This window comes from Geotrypetes seraphini, chromosome 17, assembly GCF_902459505.1.
Source record: "Geotrypetes seraphini chromosome 17, aGeoSer1.1, whole genome shotgun sequence".
Taxonomy (NCBI): Eukaryota; Metazoa; Chordata; class Amphibia; order Gymnophiona; family Dermophiidae; genus Geotrypetes; species Geotrypetes seraphini.
In genome coordinates, this window is record NC_047100.1 from 45,665,810 (window position 1) to 45,679,347 (window position 13,538).

The 13,538-nt window shown below is 43.3% G+C and overlaps 1 protein-coding gene across 1 annotated transcript in view; it reads left to right on the top strand.

The window, feature by feature from the left end:
* The window catches only part of RASSF1 (Ras association domain family member 1), a 122,212-nt gene that overhangs the window by 1,729 nt on the left and 106,945 nt on the right, over positions 1 to 13,538 (top strand). The gene's annotated exons all lie outside the window — the stretch shown is intronic.

The window sequence follows — 13,538 nt, forward strand, 5'->3', positions numbered from 1 at the left end:
TCGGATCATGCAAGCCCATATTACAAGAAACTACACTGGCTGGTAGAAGCAAGGCTCTTTTTCAAGTTTGCCTGCCTCTGCTTCAAAACCATAACAGGTTCATCCCCAATCTACCTGTCGCACCATTTTGAATTTCCAGGCACCACTTGAACACGTAATGCCTACCTGTTTGCTTTTCCATCCTTGAAGGGCTGTATCTACAAGAGATTTCTTGATAGATCATTATCATTCCAAGCAGTCAAATGGAATAAATATTTAACCAACTTCATTTCAAATGCACCCTCCTTCCAAACCTTCAGGAAGTCAAACCAATCTCTTTGATAAATTTCTCCGACTCCTTTCCTGTCTTGTTGTATCTATGAAATGCTTCCGGATAAATCTTGACATGCTAATGTAATTGGAAAGTCTTTTTTGTAACATCGCTGTCTGTATACAGTCTCTTCCTTGTGGTATTGCGGTATACAACAATAAAGTTATTATTAATAAAGTCATGTATACATTAACAATGTTATCAGGTCTGTGTAATAAGATTTCAAGTCCAAAAGAATTTAGGGTAACACAGAAGAAATCTTTAGATAGTTGTCAATGGGCATCTTTAAGTGAATGGAAAGTAGATTCAGTTTGTATTTTTTTTAATAAACAAACTGAGTTCCACCAAAAAGTGTCGTCCAGAAGAGAAGAAGCAGTTTTCCAATTTTGTAATATTTGTTGGATACTAAAGAGTCAATTAGAGTTTTAGAATTTTACCAGGACTATGGCTTGTGTTTTGTTGGTTTTCTTTTAATCTGGCAGTGTGCTTTCTTTGGAGTTATCTCCTTTGCAATGTATAGGAGAATCTTCAGTATTAATACCTTCCCGACTGTGATATACAGTACATGTAATTTGCATCACTTTAACCCAGACAATTGGTTGGTTGGAGCAGAGCCCTGCTCTCCAAACTATCGTTCCTAAATTCTAAGCATGCGGTCAGCTACCCTGAGCAGAATTTGGAAAGTCAGCCCAATAACATATGATTGTGAACACCGAAATAACTGGTTATAGTCCTGAGAAGTGGCGTTTTGAGTCCCCCATAGAACTGTGAGCATGTTATAACATGGGGGAACCCTCCATTTACTCTCATAAAATCCATTCTCTGTTCATTTGTTTCTCAGGGCCTTTCCCTCCTGCTTCCTTGGGCCCAGTGGCTTAGTAAGGGAGTTGCGGGGGATGTAGACCGCCCCAGGCACCAAGTCGGTAGGGGCACTGGCACCTCTCTGACCTGCTCTGCCACACCGTGCCACCCTTATGCCATTCCCCCCTGTATCTCCAAATTATCTTTGCTAGCGCAAGCAACTTCTACCTGTTGCTCGCACCAGTCTGGTTTCCCTCTGAATCACTTCCGGGTCACAGGGCCAGGAAGTGACATCAGAGGGAGATCCAACACTGGGTCACTGTTTGGGCCATCAGCTTACCCTGGATCTGTCCAAGCTTGGACTACGGAACCAGGAGGCTTTAGTCAGAGCTTATTAGAGATTTCCCCTCTCTTTCCTCTCCCACAGTCCAGACAAAGTTCACTGGCTCTCTGTGGTCTGATTTTGAGCCGCTCAGTAAGCATTCGTGTCCCGCATTGCTCAGGATTCCCTCGCTCTCTGTGAGGCTGTGACTGTTGTCATCAGGGCGTTCTTCCTGGCCCTACCAGCCTGGAAAGCCATCATGTTCTCCCACACACAGATGCACATGGCACCGCCAGTGGCTCAGCCTTTTACGTACTGTCTGAGTGCAGTACAAGTATAATGGTTATTTCCCTGAAATTGCAGTTTTAGTGACTCTTTTTGCAGGGGGCAGCATTTTTCTGTAAATTGCGCTTTCTAAAATTGATATAAAGCACTGATAACATCTCAGAACAGTCTGTACACGAACGAACCCGTTCGGTTTGCTTCTGGACATTCATCTTAGGTAGAATTATTAGATTGCAATGTTAACTTTGTGTTACAGTTTTGAGAGTAACCAGCAATTGAACGTAATTCAACGTTACATTGGTGTCTTCTATCCCGCCAATACCTTTCAGTTCTAGGCGGTTTACAACAAGAAATTAGCCTGGGCATTCCCAGAGAGATTGCAAGGTTGATAGCTATAGTTTGCGTTTGGATCTGGGAAGGGTCGATATGGTTCGGTTAGATCATTTGACAAATTTCTTGAATAGTATGGTTTTCAGTTCTTTCCTGAATGTTTTGTAGTTGGGCGTCGTGGTCAGCAGATCTGAGAGGTGGCGGTCTATTTTCGCTGCTCATGTGAATACTGACTGGTGTGTCCATCCTCTTCTGGACTTTCCTGCTTCTTTCACGTGCTAGATTGACCTTTCTTTTTCCTCTCTTGGATCGTCTGCCTTTCCCTCTGGCACTAAGGATAGGCTAGGAAAAAAGCATTTGGCTGAAACTTTTAGATGCAGTAGCAACTGGAACTCCAGTCATGGTCCGTGGGCTTGTCGTGCCACTGAGGCTTGCACACATTTGAGAAATTGAAAACTATGCCGTCGGTAGTTTCACTCCCAGCAGAGCCTCCCAAGGTGGAGAGGTTTCAGAGGAGATGTCAGACTAACGATGTACCACCCATCTAGGCAGCAGCAGCAGCTGGGAAGTGTTGGAGGCAGAGAATCGCGTTTGATGCAACAATGGCGACAGCGCTGAATTTATACTGCGGAGAAGAAAGGCCCGGCAATCTACTTCTGTATTCTGCCACGAAAACTTGATGATGGCCATCAAGTCGCTAGGACTCGAATCCGAGTCAATGGCACCTATAAAGCAACTGGAAGAGAAATCAGCATTAGGCCTGTGAACTGTGGCAGAAGGGACCTAGACCGCCTCGGAATTCCATGATTTATTCCTGTTCCTTGGGGGAACTCTTAAGAAACCCACTCTCTTGTATTTGCGTTTGATACTCAGTGCTTGCCCTTTCCAAATCTATGCTTGAGTTACCTATTCTTTTCTGGTATACACCACCTTGGGTGAATCTCTTCATAAAGGTAGTTAAGAAATCCCAACAAATAAATATGAGTTATTTCCCTGCCTGTATTTCCCTGCCTGGTCTCCCTACCTAAAGAAGGATATAAAACTGCTGGAGAGGGTGCAGAGACGAGCAACTAAACTAGTGAAGGGTATGGAGAAACTGGAATATGAGGATCGACTTAAAACACTGGGATTGTTCTCCCTTGAGAAAAGGAGACTGCGTGGGGATATGATCGAGACCTTCAAAATACTGAAAGGAATCGACAAAATAGAGCAGAGAAGATTATTTACATTGTCCAATTTGACACGGACAAGAGGACATGAAATGAAGCTAAGGGGGGGCAAGTTCAGGACTAATATCAGGAAGTTCTGCTTCACACAGAGAGTGGTTGACATCTGGAATACTCTCCCAGGGGAGATTATTGTGGAATCGACAGTCCTAGGCTTCAAAAGCAAACTAGATGCATATCTCCTTGAGAGAGGCATATAAAGATATGGTTGGATATAAAATAAGCCAGGTGTATACCTAGCAGGGCCTCCGCGTGTGCGGATCGCCGGACTTGATGGACCGAAGGTCTGATCCGGAGATGGCGCTTCTTATGTTCTTATGTACTGGCAGTTTAGATATAGCTGAATAATGGAACATAAAAAGATTTGGCCGAAGTCGTGGAGATGGGATTTGAACTTTGGCTCCAGTCCAAACTTTCTCTTCTGACTACTAATCGACAAGGGTGGTTTGAAAAGTTGGATGCAAAAACAGGTTAAACAACGTAGTCTCCATTGAGGGCTATACACTAGAGAATGACACGGCGACAAATTTGTCTCCGGCCCTGCAGGAACTCAATTTCTCGGCTCGTCCCCATGAGTTTTGCCCCTGTCCCTTCCCCACTCCTGTAAGCTCTGCCTTAACCGCACAAGCCTTGAACCACTTTATGATTTTAAAGTGGTTGAAGCTTGTGCAGATGAGGACGGAGCTTGCAGGAATGGGGCAGGGATGGGAAAATGAGTTCCCGCAGGGACAGGGTAAAATTTGTCCCCATGTCATTCTCTACGATACACTTAGTCCAGCGAGTTTCCTTTTATTTTTTTTATAGCAAAGGAAAAATAGCTTATGAAAAATCTGGAAACTCGTTGGATTAAGGGCGCTAACCCCACGCTACACGCCAAAAACTAACGCCAGCTTAATGGGGGCGTTAGCGTCTAGCATGTGCAGCGAGCGCTAAGCCCGCTAGCGCGGCTTAGTAAAAGGAGCACTAAGTGTTTAGCCCTCGATGGAGATGACGTTGTTTCACCAGCTTTTTTATCCAGCTTTTCAAACCACCCTCACGCTCTTCTATTCCTGAATTGGCTCTTTGACATTGCACAGAGTTCTCAGCTATGTTGTGATCTAAAATGTACTGTCATGCTCTACATCAGGGGTGTCCAACCTGCAGCCCCGGTCAAAGGCGATGCAGTGATTTCCTCTGCTGCGCCCGGGTGTTTACCGTCTTGCCGGCTCCCTCCTCTGTCTTGCTGCAGCGTTTGCGCGGCCCCAGAAACATTTTTTTCGGCCAGTGCAGCCCAGGGAAGCCAAAAGGTCGGACACTCCTGCTCGACATTATACCCTGTTCTACTTTATTGTGCAAGCTCTGTTACGTTTTATTATGTATGTAACCCATTTCGAGCTCTTCTGGGAGGACAGGACATAAATCCAAATACTGTAAATGAGTTCCCAAAGAAGGGCCCGATTTGGTAGAATCTTTTCTCATTCTATGTCTATAGGAAAAGCCCCTAAATGAGAAAATTTGACTTCCCGACCGCTGAACATTTTCATTTGAGGTTTCAGAGTTCTCAAATTCTTTGCGATGTAGGACTGCAATTCGATGCTTGAAGTCAGCTCATTTTTATAACTCTTTCTCAAACATGCACCAGCAGGATGGTACAGTTACACGGATCAGTGTTGTGAAATGATTTCCAGGCCTGAGGCCACCGTGAAAAGTCTGCAGTGCTCAAATTGCTTTCTGTTGGACCCTTTCAATCTGCTTAAATGTTCCCAATTGTACTTACACTGCTGTTTAATAGACTTTGAGGTGGAAGACTTGGTTATTTTTCTGGTGTAAAAAGGTGCTGAAACAGAATTTCTTGCTTTATCTTTTTGAATTATAAACCATATTGGGTTATTATCACCCACCTACTTTCACCAACTGGAAAAAAAACTGCAGAATCTATTGCCAAAGGATGTAGCGAAGATTACAAATGTACGCCCCCCCCCCCCTCCTTAATCAAACTGTGCTAAAGGTTTTTTGCGTGGGCCAAAGAGTTATGTGCTTCTTTGAGTGTTGGAGCATTTACCACGCCAGCTCGTGCTGAAAACCTCTAGCACAGCTTGATAAAAGGGGCCTCTAGTTTGGACAAGTTCCTGGAGGAAAATTCCAGAACACAGTAGCCCGGGAGACTTAGGAAAACCATCACCTATCCTTGAAAATAGCTTTTGGACACTAGTTTCCATACTGCTTTGGCCGACACCTCATCAGCGCTTGACCCAGAGTTTCAGCACGTACTGTACCTGCTTTCAAGACAGACTCTTGATAAAGGCACAGACGCCGAAACACTGCCAGTGTCGAGTCTTTGAGCCATAGTGGCATATCTACAAATATTTTTGGAACCATACCCCCTTGGCTGAATATTTGACATCTTATCCTCACGACTCCTTTGCTGTGTGTTCTTGCTCCCGTCGTTGAGGCCTGTTTTTGGCTTCCGGAGCAGTTATCACGCCAGCTCGTGCTGAAAACCTCTAGCACAGCTTGATAAAAGGGGCCTCTAGTTTGGACAAGTTCCTGGAGGAAAATTCCAGAACACAGTAGCCCGGGAGACTTAGGAAAACCATCACCTATCCTTGAAAATAGCTTTTGGACACTAGTTTCCATACTGCTTTGGCCGACACCTCATCAGCGCTTGACCCAGAGTTTCAGCACGTACTGTACCTGCTTTCAAGACAGACTCTTGATAAAGGCACAGACGCCGAAACACTGCCAGTGTCGAGTCTTTGAGCCATAGTGGCATATCTACAAATATTTTTGGAACCATACCCCCTTGGCTGAATATTTGACATCTTATCCTCACGACTCCTTTGCTGTGTGTTCTTGCTCCCGTCGTTGAGGCCTGTTTTTGGCTTCCGGAGCAGTTATCACGCCAGCTCGTGCTGAAAACCTCTAGCACAGCTTGATAAAAGGGGCCTCTAGTTTGGACAAGTTCCTGGAGGAAAATTCCAGAACACAGTAGCCCGGGAGACTTAGGAAAACCATCACCTATCCTTGAAAATAGCTTTTGGACACTAGTTTCCATACTGCTTTGGCCGACACCTCATCAGCGCTTGACCCAGAGTTTCAGCACGTACTGTACCTGCTTTCAAGACAGACTCTTGATAAAGGCACAGACACCGAAACACTGCCAGTGTCGAGTCTTTGAGCCATAGTGGCATATCTACAAATATTTTTGGAACCATACCCCCTTGGCTGAATATTTGACATCTTATCCTCACGACTCCTTTGCTGTGTGTTCTTGCTCCCGTCGTTGAGGCCTGTTTTTGGCTTCCGGAGCAGTTATCACGCCAGCTCGTGCTGAAAACCTCTAGCACAGCTTGATAAAAGGGGCCTCTAGTTTGGACAAGTTCCTGGAGGAAAATTCCAGAACACAGTAGCCCGGGAGACTTAGGAAAACCATCACCTATCCTTGAAAATAGCTTTTGGACACTAGTTTCCATACTGCTTTGGCCGACACCTCATCAGCGCTTGACCCAGAGTTTCAGCACGTACTGTACCTGCTTTCAAGACAGACTCTTGATAAAGGCACAGACGCCGAAACACTGCCAGTGTCGAGTCTTTGAGCCATAGTGGCATATCTACAAATATTTTTGGAACCATACCCCCTTGGCTGAATATTTGACATCTTATCCTCACGACTCCTTTGCTGTGTGTTCTTGCTCCCGTCGTTGAGGCCTGTTTTTGGCTTCCGGAGCAGTTATCACGCCAGCTCGTGCTGAAAACCTCTAGCACAACTTGATAAAAGGGGCCTCTAGTTTGGACAAGTTCCTGGAGGAAAATTCCAGAACACATTAGCCTGGGAGACTTAGGAAAACCATCACCTATCCCTTGAAATTAACTATATCATTCACACTACAAGTACACTAGAAAATCACTGTTGTGTGTAGAAACTTTCCACCCAAAAAACACCACAAGTCCACTCCTCATTCAAAATAATATCTTGAAAAAATATATATGTTTAAAAAATATGATGTGCTCAGATGATCTAGGGTGACTGCTATTTACCTGGATACAGGTTCAGGAGAAGTTCCACAGGATGAAAATTCCTCTCTTACGCAGAAGAGAAGATTGAACTGCAGAACTAATTTCACTGATGCGGCTCGGTGACCTGCAGGAAGATTTGAAGCGCTGGAAACGAAATGGGGTGTACAAAAATTTCTGGACTCTGGTTTCAACCAGCTGGGATGCCCTGTGTCTCGAAACATACGTTGCAGCATTTGTTAAGCATTTATCACTAGGGTGATGGGCATGTTTCAGCTGCCTGTATGGCTAATGATGCAAAACAGATTTGTTGGACTCCAAATTTAAAAGCTTTATGGTCAAACTATTGTTACACAGTGTCCCATTTGTTTCACTAATACTCCATTTAAAAGTCAACCAGTGCCAGCTGGTGTTATACCTAGGCCACAAGGACCGTTCATGCATTTGTAGACATGATTATGCCATGTAAAGGTAAAACCTTCTCTCTTAGTATTTGTAGATGCATTCTCCAGCTGGACAGAAGCATTCCCAGTGAAGCGAGAAACAGCTGGTCAGGTTGTAAAAGCACTGTTCGAACAGATTGTTCCAAGATATTATCATTAGCGATAATGCCACACGTTTTTGAAATTCATTAATTGATTTAATTTCCAAATAGGCTATGATGCAGTGGAGATACGTATCTGTGTATTCCCCCACCTCTAATTCTTTGGTTAAACGGGCCAATGGGTTGATAAAACAACAACTCCGTAAGCTAATGGTTGAGCTGAATGATAACCCACACAGGAAAGCTAGGGACCTCCCTACACTTCAAAATCACTGAGCTCTGGAACAACCTTACCTCCCCTCTTCGGAACTTGAGCTCTCTCCAAGTTTTCCGCAAACATCTGAAAACCTGGCTTTTCTCAAAAATCGTAAGCCTCTCTCCAACTTAGGTACCAAAAACTCTCATATCTGGCATCCCAAGTCCTCTAAATATTCGTCACACTTCTACCTCTAACCCTTTGTTGTAGTTCCTTCCTATTTCATCTACTGTAAACCGCACCGAGCTCTACGAACGTGGAGATGATGTGGTATACAAACCTAAGGATTAGATTAGATAATTGGCTGAAATGCCTACCGGCTTGTATGTACATTCTCTGAAATAGACCTATTCAGAGGTTGGGCCTGTCTCCACATGAACTCCTTACTGGAAGGCGTATGAGAATTCCCAAATTATTACAAGACCAAACTGATGCATATGTTTCTTACTTTGCATGGTATAGTAGACCCATAACCAAAATGCCACAGCGTAGGCAAGGGTTACCACCGGGCCATCGTAGCCACATCAGTATCTCAACCGGCTATACCTTGTCACACTTTTACAATCTTTTTATCAAGGACTCCTTGAGTTTGAGTGTTGCAAGTTAAAAAAAAAGGTGTTCATGTCCAGGTGGCAAAGCATGCCATGAAATGGAAGAACCGCCAGTCACACTTTAAAGATAAGTGCAGAAAGTTTCCGTTTCAGACAAAAATGCACAAGTATTTTCAGCCAAAGGCCAAATCCAGTTTTTGGGTTGGTTTTGGTGTCCAAACCGAAATTTAGTCAGCCTTTAAAATCCAATATCATAATGCCTCTGTATCGCTCCATAGTGAGACCACATCTTGAATATTGAGTGCAGTTCTGGTTCACATCTCAAAAAAGATATAGTGGAACTGGAAAAGAGAGAAGGGTGACCAAAATGATTAAGGAAAGGTTAAAGTGGTTAGGGTTCTTCAGCTTAGAGAAGAGATGCCTGAGGTGAGAAATATTTGAGGTCTATAAAATTCCTGAATGGAGTGGAACAGGTAAATGAGAATCGATAGTTTACTCTTTCAGAAAATACAAAGACTGGGGGACACTCCATGAAGTTACATAATGACACATTTAAAATAAATAGGAGAACGTATTTTTTCACTCATTGTAAACTTAAGCTTTGGGATACTGCTGGAACAAGTGGTAAAAACAGTTAATGTACAGTAGCTGGGTTTAAAAAAAAAAAAGTTGGGACAAATTCCCGGAGGAAAAGTCCATAATAAATAGAAAAGTGGGGAAGCAACATTACACATCAACCAGAGATAAAATAAACGAGGTTTTATTCCAACACAATGAAACAATATTCTGAATGAAACATTATAACATTAAATCCAATCTGTATAATAGACCCTAACATCAAATCTAGATACAGATTGGATTTAATGTTACAATACACTTCCCCCTCCCCATTCACGGTTTCAACACTCGCGATTTCACATATTCGAGATTTTTGGAGGGGGAGAGGGAAAAAAAAACAACAAACCCATAGTTTATGACGTTCCCGCCTCTCTCCAGCCTTCCTCCTGGCATCCCGGCCTTACCTGGTGGTCTAGCAGGCTTTTGGGGCACGAGCGATCTTCCTACGCTCCTGCCCTGTGTAGATCGCCAACAGGAAATGGCTGCTCGAGAGACTACGGGAATTCACGGCAGTCATTTCCTATTGGCGATCTGCACGGGGCAGGAGCGTAGGAAGATCGCTCCTGCCCTGAAAGCCCGCTAGACCACCAGGTAAGGCTGGGATGCCAGGAGGAAGGCTGGGGTGGGTCAGAGCCGGACGAGAAGTTATTCGCGGTTTTTCTCAATTCGCGGTCCGGCTCTGCCCCTATCCCCCACGAATAACGAGGGAGAAGTGTATTCCATTCAGAATATATATGGTTTCATTGTGCTGGAAAAAGCTGGTTGATGTGTAATGTTTCTTCCCCACTTTTTATGTTTATTGAGTTTTTCATGGGGTTGTTTTCTTTGTGTTTTGGCTTGTGGAAAAGTCCATAAATCAGTATCTTTGTATTTAGATTTGGCATTCTTTTCCTTTTTTAATTGATGTATACCGCACATGGCTATCCCTCCTCCTCTCTTATCGGATCTTGAATGAGAAAAAAGTTCAAAATCTGAAGGAAGTGCTTGAAATAAATAAGCTTCTTCCTCAGTTCGTAACCATGTCTCTGTAAAGCATGCAATCTCCACACCCTTATCCTCTACTAAATCCAGAATAGCAGCCATTTTAGTCTTTATGCCCTACAGTTTACTAACAGAAATTTTACCTTCCTATCTGTTGCCTTTCTAATCCTTTGGCCACTGAGCTTTCGATTTAACATTTATTGAGATTACACCCTACTTCCAGCTAATTCTTACATCCACCTTACCTCGGTGGATGTAAGCCTATTCCCTATTATTATTGGTATTGAACACATCATACCAACAGCACCCAATAAACAAATAAGATAAGATTTTTAAATGAATTACACATATCTTTTTTTTTTTTATTTTTTCCATCTAACAATAATCAAAATCTGAAGTTAATCCCCTGTCACCCACCCTAAGGAGCATGACCTCCTTTTAAATGCTCCCAATCAGAGGCTTACATTAAGTGGCCACTGACCACTTTGAAATTCGCAGCTGTGTTGAACCAGCTGATAGAATCCCCAGGAAGAGCAGCATTTGGGAGAGATGAAGGAAAACATAGTTCCTCAGAACCTGATGTGCTTTTTCTCAAGTGACTTGGCACCAATGGACAGCCTTAGCGTGGTCCATCTATGCTGCTGTGTTGAGCCAGCCCCAGGAAGAGCAGCAGTTGGGAGAGATGAAAGAAAACACAGTTCCCTCAGAACCTAGTGTGCTTTTTCTCAAGTGACTTGGCACCAATGGACAGCCTTAGAGTGGTCCGTCTATGCTGCTGTGTTGAACCAGCTGATAGAATCCCCAGGAAGAGCAGCAGTTGGGAGAGATGAAGGAAAACACAGTTCCCTCAGAACCTGGTGTGCTTTTTCTCAAGTGACTTGGCACCAATACACAGCCTTAGAGTGGTCCGTCTATGCTGCTGTGTTGAACCAGCCCCAGGAAGAGCAGCAGTTGGGAGAGATGAAGGAAAACACAGTTCCCTCAGAACCTGGTGTGCTTTTTCTCAAGTGACTTGGCACCAATGGACAGCCTTAGAGTGGTCCCTCTATGCTGCTGTGTTGAACCAGCCCCAGGAAGAGCAGCAGTTGGGAGAGATGAAAGAAAACACAGTTCCCTCAGAACCTGGTGTGCTTTTTCTCAAGTGACTTGGCACCAATGGACAGCCTTAGAGTGGCCCGTCTATGCTGAGATGAAAGAAAACACAGTTCCTCAGAACCTGGTGTGCTTTTTCTCAAGTGACTTGGCACCAATGGACAGCCTTAGAGTGGTCCGTCTATACTGCTGTGTTGAACCAGCCCCAGGAAGAGCAGCAGTTTCTCCGTTACTAAAAGACGCCCACTGGCTACCGATCGGCCATAGGATTATTTTCAAAATAATGTTACTCATTTTCAAAACATTAGCATCTAATGAACCACAATTTATTTCTAGATCTTTAATCCCACACAATACCCAACGTTCACTTCGATCATCTGATCAAAATCTGCTTTCAGTACCCTCTTTGAAAACCAATGGAATTTCAGATATAATGGAGTTACATGATCATGGATGTGTGCGTGACCTAACAGCCGAATTGCCGCATTTTGTAATATATTTTGCAAATACTGCTTGTAAACGTTTCAGTTGCCCAACTGTTATTCCCGCATATACCAAGTTGCCATAATCCAATTTAGATAGAACAAAAGCATGGCTTAAAGTATGTAATGATATCCAGGAAATCTCGAATATTTCTAATCTGTCTTAATGACCCAAATCCTTTCGCAACTGTAGATGAAACCTGATTCTTAAAATTCAAATGACAGTCAATTATAATTACCAAATACTTAAAATTATCTACTATCTCTATATGCTGATGGTGTAATGAAAGATCTAGTTTTGGTGTTACCTTGTCACACAGGATTCTATCAGCAGGTTCAACACAACAGCATGGATGGCTGTCCATTGGTGCCAAGTCACTTGAGAAAAAGCATACTAGGTTCTGAGGGAACTGTGTTTTCTTTCATCTCTCCCAACTGCTGCTCTTCCTGGGGCTGGTTCAACACAGCAGCATAGACGGACCACTCTAAGGCTGTTCATTGGTGCCAAGTCACTTGAGAAAAAGCACACCAGGTTCTGAGGGAACTGTGTTTTCCTTCATCTCTCCCAACTGCTGCTCTTCCTGGGGCTGGTTCAACACAGCAGCATAGACGGACCACTCTAAGGCTGTTCATTGGTGCCAAGTCACTTGAGAAAAAGCACACCAGGTTCTGAGGGAACTGTGTTTTCCTTCATCTCTCCCAACTGCTGCTCTTCCTGGGGCTGGTTCAACACAGCAGCATAGACGGACCACTCTAAGGCTGTTCATTGGTGCCAAGTCACTTGAGAAAAAGCACACCAGGTTCTGAGGGAACTGTGTTTTCCTTCATCTCTCCCAAGTTTCAAGTTTATTTATTCATTTGATGAATCGCCTATTAAAATTGCTAGGCGATGTACATAATCCAAGTAGAGAATAAAACAGAGAAACTAACATATTAACAATATAATTACATAAAATACAAACACGAGGTGGGAGGGAAATAATTAAAAGTTACAATCTTAAATTTGGTAGAAAAGGTAAAAACAAAAGGTAAGGGGTTGTAAAACCAAAGCACAGTTTAAGAAGGATCTCTAAAGCATATAAAAGTTTCAAGTATTAAAAGCGTCATTAAATAAATAAGTTTTAAAAAATTTTTTAAATGTTACGATGTCCTTTTCAGTTCTAATATATTGAGGGAGGGCGTTCCACCATTGTGGTCCCATCACTGTGAACATGTCTGATCTCCCACGCCTCTGACTTTGTGTGTCCAAGTGACCTTTCATTAGTACATATTTATTGAAATTATTATAAGTTAAAACTAAACGTAAAACATAAAATGAATTGGTCCGATGACGAATTGGAGCATAAAGCCAAGCACGATGAAAAGTAATTGAGTGTGTGGTGGCCCCGCTGAGGATCGGGAAGACTGATATATATGATATCAAGTTAATGAGGTGCAATACGGATGCAAGATTATGGGGTCCTTTTATCAAGCTGCGGTAGGGGGTTTAACGCGTGTAATACCGCGCGTTAAACCACTAGCCGCTAACGCCTGCATTGAGCAGGCGTTAGTTTTTTTAGCCGGCCGCGGGGGGTTAGCGTCTGATGAAATAGCGCGACTTGATAAAAGGACCCCTATATCTAGCATTCTCAGATTTAGGTCAAATCTAACACCTACACGTATATACAAAATACAGACATTGCATTAAGTACAGATGAAAAATATTACACTACAATATATATAGAAGCCAGATATTACATATATACAA